At 41.0% G+C, this 19,618-nt stretch overlaps 1 non-coding gene across 1 annotated transcript; it reads right to left on the bottom strand.

Moving 5' to 3' along the window:
• Positions 1–2,980: 2,980 nt before the first annotated feature.
• On the bottom strand, positions 2,981–3,087 carry LOC112998442 (small nucleolar RNA R71). The gene has a single exon (XR_003263543.1). It is a non-coding gene; the product is annotated as a small nucleolar RNA R71 (small nucleolar RNA).
• Positions 3,088–19,618: the final 16,531 nt, after the last annotated feature.

Below are 19,618 nucleotides of genomic sequence, written 5' to 3'. Positions count from 1 at the left end.
TATTTTACCTCTTTTTGGTTTCTAACGTGGTTACGGCATGACCGAACGGTCGAATTTCATTTTAACAAAATTCAACGGATGTTACAATTCAAATAATCGGTGGAAATTTATTTTATTTTTTTGATTAGGCGAGAAAATGACTTAAGTAAGTGACTAAAGCACGTCAAAAGGGGGTACGGAAAGTAAATGGAATGAAAACAAATGCACGTGAAAACAAATGAGGACCACTAAGGGTACATAGAATGAATTGAAAAGTTCAATTTCGGGAACTTATCGGTTGAAGACCGAAGAACGTCGAAGAACGGTTGAAAATCTTCGCAAAATCACCCACGGAAACATTACGGAAGCGCCTCGGCTTGGATTTTTTTCACGGAAACAATTTTTTTCACTAATTTCAAGTGATCTCGAATTACCAGGAGGGCTGAACATTTTTTCCTTTCACTTCTCCCCCTATTTATAGGAAAATAGGGGAGAAGCTTGCCACCCAGCTCGCCCAGGCGAGCTAGGTTGCTTCCTCCAGAAGCAACCGCCTTCTGGAAGGCGCAAGTGGGCCTGGTTGCTATTTGAACCCCCATTTTTACTAAGTACACCCCTACCTTTTTTTGGTGATTCTTTTTCCGTAACGTTACGAAACTTTACGAATTTCGTAACGATGCTTGTTTTCTTTCCGTAATGTTACGAAACCTTATGGACTACGTAAACAACCCCTTTTTGGTTTTCGGGATGTCACGGAACTTTATGGATTGCCTAACGATGGGTGCCAAGTACCTCGAAGTGGTCAAACGAAAGTTGCATCCCAACAACGGATGGTCCCCGAACGAAATTAGGGTATGACAGTTTCCCCTCTTTACTTGTCTTTTATTGGAGATAAAAGGGAAGTAAAGATAAGACACTAATTTCGTTCGAGCGAAACACCATTCGGCCAGTGAATCTCCCTGCCAGCGGAACCTGCAAAAATTTGAAAATGATCAGTACCGACACATCATCCTGACACTGTCGAATTTGTTCCTCTTGGTTAATACAAGACGCAGAATGACGATAATTCATCTCTGCATTTTGTTGGACATGATCGAGCCTGGGCGGCGAGACACAAAATGACCATAATTTGTCTCTGCGTGCCATTGGACACAATCGCCTCTGGATGGCGAAAAGGTGCAGGGAATGACCATAATTTGTCTTCGCGCGTTTACCACCCAACTTGTTGTTCCTGAATGATAAAGGGCGCAAAATCTGTCTCTGCGCGTTTACCCACTCAGGTTGTTGTGCTTGAATGATAAAGGGCGCAGAACAACACGTTTTTAATACTATTAATTTCGTATACCACTCAGGTTGTTGTGCTTGAATGATAAAGGGCGTAGAACAACATGTTTTTAATACTATTAATTTCGTATTCCAGTTCTCTTGTTCTTTAATTCACATAACAAACAACCCCCCCCCCCCCCCAATTATTACTGTTACTGCAAGTATATTATGAACATTTGGTTTATCATTGCTCGTTGGGAAACGACCTAGGATCACTTCCTAGTTACTTCATTTTAATGTTTATTTGATTCGGGTACAGCCTCGATCAAATTTGGCGCCGTTGCCGGGGAGCAGTGTCCAAAGGTTCATAATAGCTAGTGATTCGTGTTTTATGTTTAGTTGTTTTATGCTTTCGTGTTGTGTTAGTGTTGTTTAGTGTCTTGTTATTTTGTTTAGTGTGGTGTTATGTTTTAGTTTTTCTGTGCAGCGCTTCCCCTGTTTCTATTTTTGTGTTTTGCTGTGAATAGTGCTTTGCGACGGATTTAGCGACCACTTTTGCTGACCTGGAAAACAGAGTAGTAGTGCAAACCCATTAGTGACTACTACTGACAATCTAATTAGCGATTTTTGTTTTGATAGTTAGGTTTGTTATTTTTGGCTGAATTTTGGTGTGGTAGGTTTTTTTGACTCATAATTTGTGTGAAAAATACCAGGAACACTTGTTGTGGCTAGATTTGAGAGATTTAAAAAAATTTGAGAACTTGTGTTTATCAAAACTTCAAATGGCCATAACTTTTGCTCTAGGTATCAGAATGACTATTATTATATATGTATTTGGGGTAGAAAAAAATTTCCCATATTGTGGAAGTCCGTCAAAGGCCGGGCGAGGTCTCTAACTAGCAAAAATCGCCTGTTTACTAGGTTTTTTTTTCAAGTTTTATTGTTTTATTTTTCTAAACTTTCCTTAGGTAGTTTCCATAGTTAGACTTTGAATTCTTGTCTGAAAATTTCTGTGCTATCTTTTCATGATTTTAGGGTGTTGCTCGTAAAATTTCAAGTTATTTGGATATCATTTGATGGTAGTTGTAGTTCAAACCTACACTATTACTTACATAAGAAGGCAACTAGTTGTGCATGCTGAATGTAGTGTATGACTAGAGGCAATCCATCTGACTTACAACCCTTTGATTCTGAGATAGATAGGACATTTCATCGATTATTTAGGCATCATTTTATACCTTTTGAGCATCCTAAGCATTCTGCTACTGGTTAGTTTGTGCATTCTGTTATTGGTGATTTTGAACATCCTGATTTTGAGCATTATAATTTTGAACATTGTGATTTTGAACATTCTGAGAACATGGCACAACCTCCACCCCGTGAGAGGACTCAAAGGGAAATGGCTGCACCTGATTTCACCTACGAAAGCTTGTGCATCCAATACCCTGATGAGGATGTCCCATATGTTCTTGAAACTGGATTGATCCATTTGCTTCTAGAGTGTCATAGCCTTGCAGGTGAAGACCCGCACAAACATCTGAAAGAATTCCATATTGTCTGCTCCACCATGAAACCCCCAGATGTCCAGGAGGATCACATATTTCTAAAGGATTTTCCTCATTCTTTAGAGGGAGTGGCAAAGGACTGGCTATATTACCTTGCTCCAAGGTCCATCACGAGCTGGGATGACCTCAAGAGAGTATTCTTGGAAAAAAATTTCCTTGCTTCTAGGACCACGACCATCAGAAAGGATATTTCAGGCATTAGGCAACTCAGTGGAGAGAGCCTATATGAATACTGGGAGAGATTTAAGAAACTATGTGCCAGTTGCCCTCACCACCAGATTTCTGAGCAGCTTCTTCTCCAATATTTTTATGAAGGACTCAGTAACATGGAGAGGAGTATGATAGATGTTGCCAGTGGTGGAGCCCTTGGAGACATGACCCCTACTGAAGCCAGAAATTTAATTGAGAAGATGGCTTCAAACTCCCAACAGTTTAGCGCCAGGAATGATGCTATAATCATTAGAGGAGTGCATGAAGTAGCCACAAACTCATTTGCATCATCTGAAACTAAGAAGCTTGAAGGTAAACTAGATGCCTTGGTTAACCTGGTAACCCAACTGGCCATGAATAAAAAATCTGCACCTGTCATCAAACTCTGTGGTTTATGCTCCTCTGCCGAACACCACACAGACCTTTGCCCTTGTATGCTGCAACTTGGAGCAATTGAACAGCCTGAAGCTTATGCTGCAAACATCTACAATAGACCTCCGCAACCTCAGCAGCAAAATCAGCCACAACAGAACAATTATGACCTCTCCAGCAATAGGTACAATCCCGGGTGGAGGAATCATCCCAACCTTTGATGGTCGAGTCCTTCACAACAGCAACCACAACAACAACAACCTTATTTTTAGAATGCTGCTGGCCAAAGCAGACTATATGTTCCTCCACCAATCCAACAACAACAACAACAACAACAGCAGCAACAACAACAACAACCCCAGAAAAAACAAACAATTGAGGCTCCTCCGCAACCTTCTCTTGAAGAACTTGTGAGGCAAATGACTATGCAAAACATGCAGTTTCAACAAGAGACCAGAGCCTCCATTCAGAGCTTAACTAATCAGATGGGACAATTGGCTACACAGTTAAATCAACAACAGTCCCAGAATTCTGACAGATTACCTTCTCAATCTGTCCAGAATTCTAAAAATGTGAGTGTCATTGCATTGAGGTCGGGAAAGCAGTGTCAAGGACCTCAACCAGTATCCGCAAATAAACCTACCCAACTTCACTCTACTCCAGAAAAAGAGGATGACAAAAATTTAAAAAGTAAGTTGCCTAACAATTTCTATGCAGGTGAATCTTCCACTGGTAATTCTGACTTACAGAAGCACCATATCCCTCTTCCATTCCCTCCTAGAGAAATTTCCAACAAAAAAATGGAAGAGGAAGAGAAGGAGATCTTAGAAACATTTAGAAAAGTAGAGGTAAACATACCTCTACTGGATGCAATAAAGCAAATTCCAAGATATGCTAAATTCTTGAAAGAGTTGTGCACTAATAAGCGGAAGCTTAAAGGAAGTGAAAGAATTAGCATGGATAGAAATGTCTCCGCATTGATTGGTAAATTTGTCCCCCAAATCCCTGAAAAATGTAAAGATCCAGGTACATTCAGCATACCTTGTATTATAGGGAACAGTAAGTTTGACAATGCCATGCTAGATTTAGGAGCTTCTGTTAGTGTTATGTCTTTGTCTATTTTTAATTCTCTATCTCTTGGTCCTTTGTAGTCAACTGATGTGGTAATTCATTTAGCTAATAGAAGTGTTGCCTATCCTGCTGGTTTCATAGAGGATGTCTTAGTTAGAGTTGGTGAACTGATTTTCCCTGTTGATTTTTATATTTTGATTATGGAGGAGGGATTTTCTCAAGCATCAATTCCCATCATTCTAGGCAGACCTTTTATGAAAACTGCTAGAACTAAGATAGATGTATATGCAAGCACACTATCTATGGAGTTTGGTGATATAACTGTTCATTTTAATATTCTTGATGCTATGAAACACCCATATTGTTGACGAATACATGACTGATCTTCATTCTAATCTGCATGCCTGTCACTCTTCATGCATTGAATCTGAATTTGTACTTGATCATATGTCTGAATTTGATGCTGAGAGTGAATCTGAATTTGATATTGATTACACGTCTGGTAATGTTTTACCTCTTGAGATTGATTTTCTAGAGTCAGATAGAACTAACCATGTTTCAGGAAGTACACATACCTTTGACTTTCTTTATGAGGTATAGGCTGAGAAACCATCTCTTTCTACCATTATCCAGCCGCCAACACCAGAATTGAAGCCTCTACCATCAAATTTAAAATATGCTTACTTGGATGATAACAAAAGTTTTCCAGTAATTATATCTGCCTCCCTTGTTGATGAGCAAGAGGAGAAGCTGTTATCAGTTCTCAAGAAGAATAAGAAGGCTATAGGCTGGACCCTGGCAGACATTCCTGGCATTAGCCCATCCATATGTATGTATCAGATAAATTTATAGGATGGGGCTAAACCGGTGAGACAGCCACAGAGAAGACTCAACCCAGTGATTCTTGATGTAGTGAAGAAGGAGGTAACCAAGCTTTTGCAAGCTAGAATCATTTATCCTATCTCCGATAGCCAATGGGTGAGTCCCGTTCAGGTAGTCCCGAAGAAAATCGGCCTCACCGTAATAAAAAATGAGAAGGAGGAGCTGATTCCTACTCGGGTGCAGAACAGTTGGAGAGTCTGCATCGACTATAGGAGGCTAAACCAGGTTACCAAAAAGGACCATTTTCCCCTGCCATTCATTGACCAGATGCTTGAACGCCTGGCAGGTAAATCTCACTACTGTTTCCTTAATGGTTTTTCTGGTTATATGCAAATCACTATTGGTCCTGAAGATTAGGAAAAAACCACATTCACCTGCCCCTTCGGCACTTTTGTCTATAGGAGGATGCCTTTCGGCCTATGCAATGCCCCTGGTACCTTCCAGCGGTGCATGATTAGTATTTTTAGTGATATTTTAGAAAATTGCATAGAGGTGTTTATGGATGATTTCACTGTATATGGATCCTCTTTTGATGTTTGTCTGGATAGTCCGGAAAAGGTTTTGAATAAATGCATTGAAACTAACCTTGTTCTAAATTTTGAAAAATGTCATTTTATGGTTGAGCAAGGTATAGTTTTAGGCCACATTATTTCCAATAAGGGCATTGAAGTAGATCCTGCAAAACTTTCTGTTATTTCACAATTGCCTTACCCCTCTTGCGTGCGAGAGGTGCGATCTTTTCTTGGTCATGCAGGATTCTACGGGCGCTTTATAAGAGATTTTAGCAAGGTAGCTCTTCCACTATCCAACTTGTTGCAAAAGGAGGTGGAGTTTGACTTTAATGATAAATGCAGAGAGGCTTTTGATTGCCTCAAAAGAGCATTGACTACCACCCCCATCATCTAGGCACCCAACTGGATAGCCCCTTTTGAGCTTATGTGTGATGCATCAAATTATGCATTGGGGGCTGTCCTTGTTCAGAAAATTGATAAATTGCCTAGGGTGATATATTATGCTTCTAGGACTTTAGATGTTGCCCAAGCGAATTATACTACTACTGAGAAAGAGCTACTAGCCATAGTTTTTGCTCTTGAAAAATTTCGTTCTTATTTACTTGGTACTCACATTATTGTTTATACTGACCATGCAACTCTAAAATACTTGTTGAAGTAGGCTGATTCAAAGCCTAGGTTGATCCGATGGATGCTCTGGCTCCAAGAGTTTGACTTGGAGATCCGTGATAGGAGCGGAGCACAAAATTTAGTTGCTGATCATTTGAGTCGGATCGAACGTGTGTCTGATGAGGATTCACCCATTCAGGATGATTTCCAGGATGATCATTTGTATATACTGTATAGTATTTCTGATTCTCTTTCTACTCCCTGGTTTGCTAACATTGTCAATTATTTAGTTGCTTCTGTTTTTCCTCCCTTAGCATCTAAGGCTCAAAAAGATAAAATTAAAAGTGATGCTAAGCATTTTATTTGGGATGACCCCTACTTGTGGAAATTGTGCAGTGATCAGGTCATTAGACAATGCATTCCAGATCATGAGACTGACTTAGTCCTGCAGTTCTGTCATTCTTCCGCACCGAGAGGTCATCTGGGTGTTCAAAGGAAAGCTCGCAAAGTGCTTGACTGTGGCTTTTATTGGCCCACCATCTTTAAAGATGCGTGGAAGATCTGTAGCACTTGTGAGCAGTGTCAGAGAGCAGGAAGTGCACTTACATGGCGACAACAAATGCCTCAGCAACCCATGTTATTTTGTGAGTTGTTTGATGTCTGGGGCATAGATTTCATGGGCCCGTTTCCTGTCTCTTTTGGTTATGTTTACATTCTCCTTGCAGTTGATTATGTTTCAAAATGGGTGGAATCCAAGCCCACTAGAACTAATGATGCTAAGGTTGTTGCAGATTTTGTCAGATCTAATCTGTTTTGTAGGTTTTGAGTACCTAAAGCAATCATTAGTGATCAAGGAACCCATTTTTGCAACAAATCAATGCATGCCTTGCTTAAAAAGTACGGGGTTGTACACAGGGTATCCACACCATACCACCCCCAAACCAATGGACAGGCAGAAATTTCTAACAGGGAGATCAAGAGAATTTTAGAGAAGATTGTGCAGCCAAGCAGGAAAGATTGGAGTACTAGGCTTAATGATGCTCTTTGGGCACATCGAACTGCCTACAAAGCACCCATAGGAATGTCTCCTTATCGGGTTGTCTTTGGAAAGGCATGTCATCTTCCAGTGGAGATTGGGCACAAAGCATACTGGGCAGTGAAGACCTGCAACTTCTCTATGGATCAAGCTGGTGAGGAAAGAAAGTTGCAACTGAGTGAGTTAGATGATATCTGCCTAGAAGCGTATGAGAATGCCAAGTTCTACAAAGAAAAGACCTAGAAGTTCCATGATAGCATGATAATTAAGAAGGACTTCATGGTTGGGCAAAAAGTGTTATTATATAATTCTAGGCTTGGACTCATGAGTGGTAAGTTGAGGTCTAAGTGGATTGGTCCTTTTGTTGTTACTAATGTTTTTCCTTATGGTACAGTTGAGATCAAAAGCGACTCCACAAACAAGAGCTTCAAGGTCAATGGACACCGACTTAAGCCATTCCTCACAAACCCTTCTTTAATGGACGTAGTGGTGGAAGAGACTTTGTTACTCCACCCTACTCGTCCTCCACCATGACTTAGGGAGTTCTTCTTTTCCTATCTCCTTCTTTGCTTTTATTACATTTGTCTGATTCTATTTGATGGTTTACTTGCTTTTAATCTTTTAATTGTGCTACATTGAGGACAATGTGTTGTTTAAGTATAGGGGGAGTGTTCTTTGGTTTTGCTAGTTTTGTTGGTTTTGTTAATTTTGTTAGTTGTGTTAATTTGTTAATTTTGTTAGTTTCGTTGGGTTCCTAGTTTAATATTTTAGGTCAATTCTGTTTGCATGTACAACTTTGCATGTTTTTCTTTGAATTATAGGATATGTTCAAGAAATGAGTAATTGTTTTGAAAATAAAAGTCTCTTGACATTTTGTGATTTGAAGTCCTTGTTTTTCCTCTACATGTCATGATAGTTTTGAAAGCTCAATTTGGAAGTGATAATTTTACCTTTATGAGAATTTGAGCCATCCATCATCATAATCATTTGGTGTGTTTTGCCCCATTGATTGCTTGCACAATAGCCTTGGCTTGATTCTTGTTGATGCTTCCTAATTCACACGCATTTGGAAATGATTGAGGCAATTTTGTTCTTATAAGCTTCTAGCCAAATGGACTTACCTTGAATTAATTTCTTTGATAGCCCCTTTGAGCCTATGTTCCCCTTTGTTTGTTTTGAAGCTCATTACAAGCCTTAAGTGAAAAACCATGATCTCACCTTAACCTTAAGGAATTTTGGAGCTTTGGAATTGTTTTGGGAATAAGTGTGGGGGGGGTTTTGTTGGATAACATATTTCGTTGGCTATGCTTCATGATGTATTTTGGGCCATACTTGATGTACATTGTATACTGGTTAAATGTTGGACATGCTGAATGATATGCTATTTCTCAAATGCTACAGTGCAAAAAAAAAATTTTTCAAGTTGAATCAATTAGAAAAAAGAAAAAGAAAAGCAATAAAGTTGAGTGAATAAGATCTGAAATACAAAAAAAAGAATGATGAGACTCTTGGTTCTACTCTTATGTTTAAATTTTATCTTTAGGTTTTCTTATTTTTTCTTAATATGCTCTTATTCCCCATTGCTCCTCTATTCCTTTGGGATTTAGCTACTTATTCCATATTTTCCCTACCTTGTCCTTGGCCCCATTACAATCTTAAAAGACCTTTTGATCCTCATGTGCTTGTGTTTATGGGTTGATTGTCAATTTTAGAATCTTGCCAAGTTTATGTGGTGTTGGTTTTCATGGGTGCTTTGAGGATAAATAGTAGCCTAGACACTTGAGAGATAGAGTGTATATCTTGTGAGGCTTTATCACTTTTCATTCTTGAGCTGATTAACTATTTTGCCATGATTGGGTTGCTTGGATGATTTTCATGAATGTCTTGACTCTTTGGATCTCTTCATGTTAGATGTTACCCATTCCTTTCATTCCTTGATGTTCATTGAGAAATATGTAAATGTTTTTGTTTGTCACTCTTTGATATCCTTGGATTTTGTTCTTTGTTTCATTTTTCCCAGGAGTGCAAAAGGCTAAGTATAGGGGATTTTGATGTGCCATTATTCTTTTCCTATTTCTTAAACCTTTGTGCACCATTTTAATTACTGATTAGTCTTAATAGTCAAATTAATTAGGCAGTTTTATTATTTGGGCTCAATCAGCTAATTTGATGTTTTTAATCTAATTACAGGAATTAATGAAGCATTGAGCTTAATCTGGATTTTGGTTGTGGACTTAAAGAGGGCAAATAAAGCAACGTTTATCTTAGTTAATTTCTAATTAGGAGATTGCAATTTTATTTTTATGATGTTCAGTGTTTATTTCGTTTTGGGCCAGAATAATGTAATAGGGCCTAGTGACTCTGAGTGACCCTTATAAATAGCAGCCTTGGGATTCATGTAAGGGGATTCGATTATTTAGAGCATAGGGTTTTAAGGTTTTACATTTTTAGCTTTGGATTACTGTTCACGTTAATGCATTTTTTCCATTTTTCGCTTTCAATTGCAATTTCATTCTAGTTTTATTTACGTTTTAGTTTCATTCTCGTTTCTATTTTCAGTTTCATTTACGTTTCTGCCTTTAGCTTCAATTGCGTTTTGTGTTTTTGGTTGAAATTATGGAAGGCTAAATTTCTGGTGTTGTTTCCTTCTGAGGACGAAGCTTAACTCTCTTCGAGGTTCTGTCTATAATGTCGTTTCCTGGCTGTTTTCCCTTCACCAATTAACCCACATTCGTTACTGTTAATCTATGCACGCTTCGTGTTTGATTAATTGCCTCTGAGCTTAACTTGCGTTCATGCTTAATGAATGAAGGGTTAATTGGTGTATGTGTTGGCTAATCACGTATTGACAACCCTAAGTTGATTTTCGCTTAGTAAATTAAAATAGGGTTGGATTAAGTGGTTAACTGTTAGGGACAAATTCTTCATAACCTAGGACAAGAGAATGACTTCTGAATCAGAGGAAACAACACGTTTTTAATACTATTAATTTCGTATTCCAGTTCGCTTGTTCTTTAATTCACAAAACAAACAACCCCCCCCCCCCCCCCATTATTACTGTTACTGTAAGTATATTATGAACATTTGGTTTATCATTGCTCGTTGGGAAACGACCTAGGATCACTTCATAGTTACTAATCCAACTTTTTTTAGATGTAGAGGAATCGATTTCTAAATTATGTTTTTTAATTTTTTTTGTATTTTTATTTTATTGTTTTAATAATTTTTTATATTTATCTTTTTATGTTAAACCAAAATATTATTTTCCATATGTTGTAGCTAAAAAAAATATTATTTTGCCTATGTTTTTGAATCCTTTGTATTTTCATTTTATTTGATTATTAAAATAATAATTGAAATTAAGAAAAGATATATTTAACAAACAAGTTGAATTGAACTAAAATATTTAAATTGTAAAAAAGATATAAAATTACAAATAATAGAACAAAATATTTAAATTTGAAACAATACAACAATTTTTTTAAAATACAAAGAATATGACATAAACTTAACAGTGTTGGCTTGACCCTACACGGTGAGACATTTGTTTTTTGAATGGCCTGGGATGCGACACATAGAATATCATTTTGGTTGATGCAATTCTTATATATCCATTTTAGTGAGTATACAAGAGGAGATAGGATGACCTTTAGAATTTCTTTTCTTCTCTGGGTCAGGGCTGATCCTTGGCTCGTGATATGGTGACCAATACACTTCATTATGCAATTCCCCAAATAATCCTCTGTATATGTTGGAGACACTTTCCAACATATACACGTGATGTATGCAGTTGCTATACTCATGGTGAGCATGCTTACGAGGAGCAACAACATAAGAACAAGACATAAATCGTCTTGATGTATGTTCCTCTTGGTTAATACAAGACGCAGAATGACCATAATTCGTCTCTGCGTTTTGTTGGACACGATTGAGCCTGGGCGGTGAGACACAGAATGACCATAATTTGTCTCTGCGTGCCATCGGACACGATCGCCTCTGGATGGCGAAAAGGTGCAAGGAATGAGCATAATTTGTCTCCGCGCATTTACCACCCAACTTGTTGTTCCTGAATGATAAAGGGTGCAGAATATGTCTCTGCGCGTTTACCAACTCAGGTTGCTGTTCTTGAATGATAAAGGGCACAAAATCTGTCTTTGCACATTTACCACCCACCTTGTTGTTCCTAAATGATAAAGGGCGCATAATCTGTCTCTACTCGTTTACCCACTCAACTTGTTATCATGCTTTGAGTCTTATAGATAGCAAAGGAAAGTTTTAAACAGATAACCACTCGGGTATCTTCGCACGTCACGTGACTCCAGTGTCAGTATGACAGAAATTGTCTGCGCGGAAGATGACGTAAATCTCCGCGTGTCAACGGGCTTGTTGGCCGCGATTGACAAAGGGTGCAGAAGACGACGTTAGTCTCTGCGTGCTATCATGCTTTGAGTCTTAGAGATAGCAAAAGAAAGTTTAAACGGATAACCACTCGGGTATCTCCGCATGTCACGTGACTCCAGTGTCAGTATGACAGAAATTGTCTGCGCGGAAGATGACGTAAATCTCCATGTGTCAACGGGCTCGTTGGCTGCGATTGACAAAGGGTGCAGAAGATGGCGTTAGTCTCTGCGTGCTATCATGCTTTGAGTCTTAGAGATAGCAAAAGAAAGTTTAAACGGATAACCACTCGGGTATCTCCGCATGTCACGTGACTCCAGTGTCAGTATGACAGAAATTGTCTGCGCGGAAGATGACGTAAATCTCCATGTGTCAACGGGCTCATTGGCTGCGATTGACAAAGGGTGCAGAAGATGGCGTTAGTCTCTGCGTGCTATCATGCTTTGAGTCTTAGAGATAGCAAAAGAAAGTTTAAACGGATAACCACTCGGGTATCTCCGCATGTCACGTGACTCCAGTGTCAGTATGACAGAAATTGTCTGCGCGGAAGATGACGTAAATCTCCATGTGTCAACGGGCTCGTTGGCTGCGATTGACAAAGGGTGCAGAAGATGGCGTTAGTCTCTGCGTGCTATCATGCTTTGAGTCTTAGAGATAGCAAAAGCAAGTTTAAACGGATAACCACTCGGGTATCTCCGCATGTCACGTGACTACAGTGTAAGTATGACAGAAATTATCTACGCGGAAGATGACGTAAATCTCCGCGTGTCAACGGGCTCGTTGGCCGCGATTGACAAAGGGGGCAAAAGATGACGTTAGTCTCTGCGTGCTATCATGCTTTGAGTCTTAGAGATAGCAAAAGAAAGTTTAAACGGATAACCACTCGGGTATCTCTGCATGTCACGTGACTCATGTGTTAGTATGACAGACATTGTCTGCGCGGAAGATGACGTAAATCTCCGTGTGTCAACGGGCTTCTTGGCCGCGATTGACAAAGGGTGCAGAAGACGACGTTAGTCTCAGCGTGCTATCATGCTTTGAGTCTTAGAGATAGCAAAAGAAAGTCTAAACGGATAGCCACTCGGGTATCTCCGCATGTCACGTGACTCCAGTGTCAGTATGACAAAAATTGTCTGTGCAGAAGATGACGTAAATCTCCGTGTGTCAACGGGCTCATTGGCTGCGATTGACAAAGGGTGCAGAAGATGGCGTTAGTCTCTGCGTGCTATCATGCTTTGAGTCTTAGAGATAGCAAAAGAAAGTTTAAACGGATAACCACTCGGGTATCTCCGCATGTCACGTGACTCCAGTGTCAGTATGACAGAAATTGTCTGCGCGGAAGATGACGTAAATCTCCATGTGTCAACGGGCTCATTGGCTGCGATTGACAAAGGGTGCAGAAGATGGCGTTAGTCTCTGCGTGCTATCATGCTTTGAGTCTTAGAGATAGCAAAAGAAAGTTTAAACGGATAACCACTCGGGTATCTCCGCATGTCACGTGACTCCAGTGTCAGTATGACAAAAATTGTCTGTGCGGAAGATAACGTAAATCTCCGTGTGTCAACGGGCTCGTTGGCTGTGATTGACAAAGGGTGCAGAAGAGGACGTTAGTCTCTGCGTGCTATCATCCTTTGAGTCTTAGAGATAGCAAAAGAAAGTTTAAACGGATAACCACTCGGGTATCTCCGCATGTCACGTGACTCCAGTGTCAGTATGACAGAAATTGTCTGTGCGGAAGATGACGTAAATCTCCATGTGTCAACGGGCTCATTGGCTGCGATTGACAAAGGGTGCAGAAGATGGCGTTAGTCTCTGCGTGCTATCATGCTTTGAGTGTTAGAGATAGCAAAAGAAAGTTTAAACGGATAACCACTCGGGTATCTCCGCATGTCACGTGACTCCAGTGTCAGTATGACAGAAATTGTCTGCGCGGAAGATGACGTAAATCTCCATGTGTCAACGGGCTCATTGGCTGCGATTGACAAAGGGTGTAGAAGATGGCGTTAGTCTCTGCGTGCTATCATGCTTTGAGTCTTAGAGATAGCAAAAGAAAGTTTAAACGGATAACCACTCGGGTATCTCCGCATGTCACGTGACTCCAGTGTCAGTATGACAAAAATTGTCTGTGCGGAAGATAACGTAAATCTCCGTGTGTCAACGGGCTCGTTGGCTGTTATTGACAAAGGGTGCAGAAGAGGACGTTAGTCTCTGCGTGCTATCATGCTTTGAGTCTTAGAGATAGCAAAAGAAAGTTTAAACGGATAACCACTCGGGTATCTCCGCATGTCACGTGACTCCAGTGTCAGTATGACAGAAATTGTCTGCGCGGAAGATGACGTAAATCTCCATGTGTCAACGGGCTCATTGGCTGCGATTGACAAAGGGTGCAGAAGATGGCGTTAGTCTCTGCGTGCTATCATGCTTTGAGTCTTAGAGATAGCAAAAGAAAGTTTAAACGGATAACCACTCGGGTATCTCCGCATGTCACGTGACTCCAGTGTCAGTATGACAAAAATTGTCTGTGCAGAAGATGACGTAAATCTCCGTGTGTCAACGGGCTCGTTGGCTGCGATTGACAAAGGGTGCAGAAGAGGACGTTAGTCTCTGCGTGCTATCATGCTTTGAGTCTTAGAGATAGCAAAAGAAAGTTTAAACGGATAACCACTCGGGTATCTCCGCATGTCACGTGACTCCAGTGTCAGTATGACAGAAATTGTCTGCGCGGAAGATGACGTAAATCTCCATGTGTCAACGGGCTCGTTGGCTGCGATTGACAAAGGGTGCAGAAGATGGCGTTAGTCTCTGCGTGCTATCATGCTTTGAGTCTTAGAGATAGCAAAAGCAAGTTTAAACGGATAACCACTCGGGTATCTCCGCATGTCACGTGACTACAGTGTAAGTATGACAGAAATTATCTACGCGGAAGATGACGTAAATCTCCGCGTGTCAACGGGCTCGTTGGCCGCGATTGACAAAGGGGGCAAAAGATGACGTTAGTCTCTGCGTGCTATCATGCTTTGAGTCTTAGAGATAGCAAAAGAAAGTTTAAACGGATAACCACTCGGGTATCTCTGCATGTCACGTGACTCATGTGTTAGTATGACAGACATTGTCTGCGCGGAAGATGACGTAAATCTCCGTGTGTCAACGGGCTTCTTGGCCGCGATTGACAAAGGGTGCAGAAGACGACGTTAGTCTCAGCGTGCTATCATGCTTTGAGTCTTAGAGATAGCAAAAGAAAGTCTAAACGGATAGCCACTCGGGTATCTCCGCATGTCACGTGACTCCAGTGTCAGTATGACAAAAATTGTCTGTGCAGAAGATGACGTAAATCTCCGTGTGTCAACGGGCTCATTGGCTGCGATTGACAAAGGGTGCAGAAGATGGCGTTAGTCTCTGCGTGCTATCATGCTTTGAGTCTTAGAGATAGCAAAAGAAAGTTTAAACGGATAACCACTCGGGTATCTCCGCATGTCACGTGACTCCAGTGTCAGTATGACAGAAATTGTCTGCGCGGAAGATGACGTAAATCTCCATGTGTCAACGGGCTCATTGGCTGCGATTGACAAAGGGTGTAGAAGATGGCGTTAGTCTCTGCGTGCTATCATGCTTTGAGTCTTAGAGATAGCAAAAGAAAGTTTAAACGGATAACCACTCGGGTATCTCCGCATGTCACGTGACTCCAGTGTCAGTATGACAAAAATTGTCTGTGCGGAAGATAACGTAAATCTCCGTGTGTCAACGGGCTCGTTGGCTGTTATTGACAAAGGGTGCAGAAGAGGACGTTAGTCTCTGCGTGCTATCATGCTTTGAGTCTTAGAGATAGCAAAAGAAAGTTTAAACGGATAACCACTCGGGTATCTCCGCATGTCACGTGACTCCAGTGTCAGTATGACAGGAATTGTCTGCGCGGAAGATGACGTAAATCTCCATGTGTCAACGGGCTCATTGGCTGCGATTGAAAAAGGGTGCAGAAGATGGCGTTAGTCTCTGCATGCTATCATGCTTTGAGTCTTAGAGATAGCAAAAGAAAGTTTAAACGGATAACCACTCGGGTATCTCCGCATGTCACGTGACTCCAGTGTCAGTATGACAAAAATTGTCTGTGCAGAAGATGACGTAAATCTCCGTGTGTCAACGGGCTCGTTGGCTGCGATTGACAAAGGGTGCAGAAGAGGACGTTAGTCTCTGCGTGCTATCATGCTTTGAGTCTTAGAGATAGCAAAAGAAAGTTTAAACGGATAACCACTCGGGTATCTCCGCATGCCACGTGACTCCAGTGTCAGTATGACAGAAATTGTGTGGGCGGCCGACAAAAGCAAGGCTCTTGCTCCTACATATCCTCAATGAGGAACTCAGACCTATGTAGTTCTGGATAACTTGTGAGACTAAAAATAGTCTCGGTATTTTCTTCGCTAAAATGCGGACATGCTTTAGTAAAGAGACAAAACCTCCAACTAATCAGAGCAACGTATACTTTTCGGATGAAAAACAATGTGTCTACCGGGGAAGGGGAGCATGCTGATGAAATTTTCTCATAACCACAAATGAGATTTTGGATGTTAGCATTTCATTTCTAAATGACCATTTAGAGGAAGCACTGGGTTCAACAAAAATAGAAGAAAATCACTCAAAGTGTATCAATCTCACACAGGTAAGTATTTCATCCTAATTCCGAACCATAGATATGCCATGACTTGATTTTGCAAATTATTTCCTATCAAATCAAAGATTACATGCGTGATCATGGATCAATAGGACTTTTTCTTGGGAATGGTGTTTTTTGTGGGAATTTTTGGCTTTGAATGTTTTTGGCCTTTTCCTTTTTTGTTTTTATGTTTAGCGCAAGGCGAACAAGTCACCGACGCACATGATTTTGGTTGGCAATCAAAGAGAGAGGACCACTTTAGGTCGTGGTTTCCTTTCTTTTCATGTTTTCTTGGTGACAATTATGTATTGTTCAGATATTGTCTGGTCCAAAGGCCTTTCTGTATATTTCTTTTGTTTTCTTCCGATCTTTGATCGGGAATTTTCTTTCCCTTTTTTGCTTTCTCCCACTCTTCAATTGGGAATTTTCTCTTTTTGTTTTCTCCCGCTCTTTTGATTGGGAATTTTCTCTTTTTGTTTTCTCCCGCTCTTTTGATTGGTAAGTTCCTTTCTTTTTTGTTTTCTTCTGAGGGCAAGGTTTATGGTAAATTGGGATTTTGGCTCAAGGCTTGTAGCACGGCCGGACATGATATATGTCAGGGTTCGGTTCGGTTCAAGGATAAAAGGGAATGTCCCATATTATTTCAATGACACAAATGCAACAATGATGATTTGGAAATTGTATGCAAAACTAGTCATGCATGCACCTATGTGGACACTCAAGTGTCGAAATTTTTTTGGTCGTGTGATGCTAGGGCTCATAATTCATTTTCTCTATTTTAGTCAACCTCGTATTTCCAAAATATGTTCTTTTATCAATTTGTGCATTCATCCGAGTCTATTTTGGGTGTTCGGAAAAACTTTCACAGCATTCACCCTCCAGGGGTATATACACATTTTTTTTCAAAAACTAGCTATGATCAGCAAAAGTTTTTTCAAATAAAAGTTGGAAATTATCTCTTTTCACAAGCTTGTTGTTTTTAGCTAGACAACCTTTTATTCCCATTATTTTCTTTTTTCCTTCATTCTTTTTCATTCCTTGCTTGCTCTCTTTTCCTTTTCCTCTTTTTTTCCTTTTTTAGTTATTTATCATTTGTTCATTTCCTCTCTCTTCTTTCTTTTTTTTTCTCTTTTTCTCTCTGAAAAAGTCGTGCGGACAAGGGCACACACTACCTACTCACGTCTAACCACAAGGTGAACGAGAAACGCACAAAAATGGTAGGTCGTAATATGGTGACGAAATAAATGAGAGCCATAACGCCGAAAATTTCTAACAGAAACGAGCAATAATGATAGTAATGTTAGTAACCATATGAACAAAATAGAAAATAGTAATGTCAACAACAACATGGGCAATAACAGAAAACGTTAATAGCAAACTAATAAAAAAAACAGATATGTCAAAAAATGCGGTGACCTCGGTCACGTGGCTCTGCTTCCTCCCAAGAAGCCGAGTAAATCTGTCATCTCCTCATCCATGCGGGCCTCCTCTGGATCGCCAGGAGCCTCCGCGGGCGTCTCCCCTGCCTGGGCCTCAGGCCAATCTTCGGGCCATGCAACCTCAGCCCCGAATTGATCTGGAGTAGGGCACACAAAAGGAGCGAAACCCTGGCTCTACTGACTGAGGCTGAGCTGCTAGAGACACTCATGGATCTGCACCTGCCCCCTGTGGTTGGCCGCCTGCTGGTGAACCAAGTGCTGTAAATACCGCTGCATGCCAAATGACCCAGCTGGATCAGCCTGATGAGGTGGTGGCGGTGCGTCTGTGGCCTGCGGTGCATCACCCTGCGCCTGTCTAGGCGTGCAATACTTCTCAATGAAGGCCCGGGTGATCGGCGGTTGAATCACCTTACTAGGTGTGACGGGCTCCCCGAACGACTGGCAGAGACTCGTGATCAACACTGGAAACCCCAGGGCCGTGTTAGACTTATCTGGGTCTAGAGGGTGCCTGGTAGGTGGCATACCTGCAAATAAATAAATGGCGTCAACGATCAACTGAGCCACATGAACGCTCATCCGTGTCAGGATGGCATACACCAGCTGACACTTCGGCAGAGGGAGGTCGGAGTTATGATCGCTAGGCAGGACGTTGCTGAGCAGTAACGTCATCCACATCTGAGTCAAGGTGGTCATGCTGGTGCGCATGATCCGCACCCGTCTCCCGGCAGCGGTCCGGGCAAAATCTTGACCCGATATGCATAACAGCTGGGCAATGGCCTCCTCGTCAAATCCATCGGCCCGGTTCCTTCTTTGACTAAAATCGCACTCCTGGCCCTCCTCTAACACTAACGGGTCACCCAGGAACTGGCTGAGGGCGTCTGCATCAAAAGGAATCCACTAGCCCCTTACCCATGACCGCATGTCCCGCACGCCCTCCTCCGTGGGCCAAGCATTAGCGTAAAACTCTAGGACCATATCTGGGTCAAACTTAGCCATGGGAGTGACCAGCGACGTCCAACGCCGGCGAGCTATCTCTTCCTGAAAATCTGTGTACTCATCGTCCCTGAGCTGGACGCGTCTCTTTCGGTGGAATGACCATCCTTTGATGGCCTCGAAACGCTACTGGTGCTCAGCGCTCCTGAAACGATGGCTGTCAAACTCGGGAGCGGCACTGGTCCCTTCAGCCGCGGCGTCCTTCCTAGATCTCTTTGCGGAAAGCTTTCTCGGAGCCATTTCCTGCGATGACAAACATTTGGAAAGTTAGTTTACAAGAAAACGCTTATTTTAAAGCAAAAACGGCATGCTAATCTTTCCGATTTAGAACAAACTTGTGCACACATTTCCTTAATGTAAAACATTTATGAACGTGCATATGCGTAAAATATCCTACTATTTATATCAACATAAAAGGATATTCAAAGCATTCTAGTTACCACACATATATATTTTTTTTGAAAAGAATACATATACGCATGCTCAAGGTATTGTGTCAAAATTACACATGTTCATATCCTAAGTATTTTGCTACAACAAACTATCTACGCACATTTGGAGTACTTTATTAACATATACATTTTGTTGTTTCATATTTTTTTATACATGCACATTGGAGAGCCAAACTCATGTCATGCACA

The sequence above is a fragment of the Glycine max genome, chromosome 11, assembly GCF_000004515.6.
Source record: "Glycine max cultivar Williams 82 chromosome 11, Glycine_max_v4.0, whole genome shotgun sequence".
In the NCBI taxonomy this organism is placed as follows: Eukaryota; Viridiplantae; Streptophyta; class Magnoliopsida; order Fabales; family Fabaceae; genus Glycine; species Glycine max.
This window is presented reverse-complemented; position numbering and strand designations above follow the sequence as displayed.